Genomic DNA, 2,572 nt, shown 5'->3' with positions numbered 1-2,572 from the left:
CAAGCAGCCCACTCCCTATAGAGCCACTCCTCCTTTAGTATACCTTTCTCCTATTACTTCTGTTTTCCCTTCTATTAGCTTTCCTGTTTCCTTTCCTCTTCCCCTCCCACTTCCTTATATTTGGCTTCTTTGTAAAACTATGTCTAATATTCTCTCTTCAAACAAAATCTGATGAGAATAAGATTCGCACAATGTTTAACCCTTCCCTTCTTTCCTTAATTAGAACAGGTCTTCTTTGTGTCTTCATGAGATGTGATGTAATTTCCCTTATTTTACCTCTGTTTCCCTCTTTTTCCAATAAATTCCCTTTGAACTCCTAGTTTCTTTTTTATATTATCATAGTAAAATCAGATTATACCTGAATTCTCTATAGATACCAATAACAGAAATATAGTTCTCAAGAGTTCTTTCCTTTTTAATTTTTTATGATTCTCTTGAATTCTGTGTTTGCAGATCAAACTTTTTTGTTCATCTATGTTCTTGCCAGCAGAAATAAATAGAATTCCCCTGTATCATTGAATGTCCATATTCTTCTCAGAAAGGTATTGATCAATTTAGCTGGATAGTTTATTATTAGCTTCATTCTAAGTTCCTTTGCCATTGAGAATATCAGATTCCAATTCCTTTGATCATTTAATATGGGAGCAGCTAGGTCTTGGTTAATCCCGACTGTAGCTTCTCAGAATCTGATTTTTTCTGTCTGACTAATTGCAATATTTTTTCCTTGATCTGATAGTTCTGAAATTTATCCATGATATTCCTTGAGGTTTTCATTTTGTTGTCTCTTCTTAGGGAGTTAATAGATTGTTCTATTTATTTTTTCTAAAATAGGACTACTTAACCAATTTGCTTCTTCCTTTGTTAATCTGAGCAACCTATATTTTTAAAGGTATTTATCCATTTCATTGAAGTTATCAAATTTATTGGCATAAAGTTGGGCAAAGTAACTCCTAATTATTGCTCTAATTTCCTCTTCATTAGTGTAAAGTTCTCCCTTTTCATTTTTAAGAATAGCAATTTAATTTTCCTCTTTCCTTTTTCTAATCAAATTTATTGTTAGTTTTTTTTCACAGAACCAACTCTTAGTTTTATTTATTAACTCAATAGTTATTTTTTATTTTCAATTGTATTAATCTCTCCTTTTATTTTTAGAATCTCAAGTTTAGTGTTTGATCTGGAGGGGTTAATTTGCTCTTTTTTAACTTTTTTAGTTGCAAGTCTAATTCATTAATTTTCTCTTTCTCTATTTTATGCAAGTAGACATCTAGAGATATAAAATTTTCCTTATTAATGCTTTGACTGCATCCCACACATTTTAATATGTTGTTTCATTACTGTCATTTTTTGGGAAAAATTAATAATTATGTCTATGATTTGCTATTTCACCCATTCATTCTTTAGGATGAGATTATTTAGTTTCCAATTGCTTTTTATTCTATTTTACCCTGGCTTTTTATTGAACATAATATTTATTGCATCGTGATATAAAAAGGATACATTTACTATTTTTGCCTTTCTGCATTTAAAGTTGAGGTCTTTATGTCCTAATATATGGTCAATTTTTATTTTATAGGTTCCATGGACTGCCGAGAAGAAAGTGTACTCCTTTCTGTCTCCATTTAGTTTTCTCCAAAGATCTATTATATCTAAATATTCTAATGTTGTATTTATCTCTAACTCCTTTCTTATTTATTTTGTGGTATGATTTATCTAGTTCTGAGAGTGCAAATTTGAGATCTCCCACTATTATAGATTTGCTGCATATTTCTTCTGACAGTTCTCTTAACTTCTCCTTTAGGAATTTAGATGCTATACCACTTATATGTTTAGTATTGATATTGCTTCATTATCTATGCTGCCCTTTAGCAAGATATAGTACTTTTCCTTATCTCTTTTAATTAGATCAAATTTTGCTTTTTCTGATCTGAGTTCAGGATGGCTACCCATGCTTTTTTGACTTCACCTGAAGCATAGTAGATTCTGCTCCAACGCTTTACCTCTATTCTGTATGTATTGCACTGCTTCAAGTATGCTTCTTGTAAACAACACATTGTAGGATTCTGGCTTTTAATTCAGTCTGCTATCCACTTCTGCTTTATGGGGGAATTTACCCCATTCACATTTATGATTAAGATTCCTAATTTTGGTGCTTGCTTTGGCAGCACATATACTAAAATTAGAATGATACACAGTAGATTGGCATAGTTTCTGCACAAGGATAACATGCAAATTTATGAAGCATTTCATATTTTTATACTAAACAGCCACAATAAGGATTGCTCAGGATCTAGCTGCTTCCACATTAAAGGATAGAAGGGCCTGGACTCTGACATTCTGAAAGGCAAAAGAACTTGGAATGCAGCCAAGAATAAACTACCCAGCTAAGCTGAGCATTTTCTTCCAGGAAAGAAGATGGACATTTAATGAAACAGGTTAATTTCATTTGTTTCTAATGAAAAAAACAGAGCTAAACAAGAATTTTGGCCTTCAATTATAGAACTCAAGAGAAGCAGAAAAAGGTAAAAAGAACTCTTGAGAACTATATTTCTGCTATGGACATATATAAAGAGTG

The 2,572-nt window shown here is 31.6% G+C and overlaps 1 non-coding gene across 1 annotated transcript; it reads left to right on the top strand.

The window, feature by feature from the left end:
* Positions 1-2,146: 2,146 nt before the first annotated feature.
* On the top strand, positions 2,147-2,253 carry LOC111721513. The gene has a single exon (XR_002770667.1). It is a non-coding gene; the product is annotated as a U6 spliceosomal RNA (small nuclear RNA).
* The last annotated feature ends 319 nt before the right edge of the window (positions 2,254-2,572 follow it).

This window comes from Sarcophilus harrisii, chromosome 6 (genome assembly GCF_902635505.1).
Source record: "Sarcophilus harrisii chromosome 6, mSarHar1.11, whole genome shotgun sequence".
NCBI lineage: Eukaryota > Metazoa > Chordata > Mammalia > Dasyuromorphia > Dasyuridae > Sarcophilus > Sarcophilus harrisii.
The sequence above is the reverse complement of the archived record's forward strand: the minus strand, read 5'-3'. Positions and strand labels throughout refer to the sequence as shown.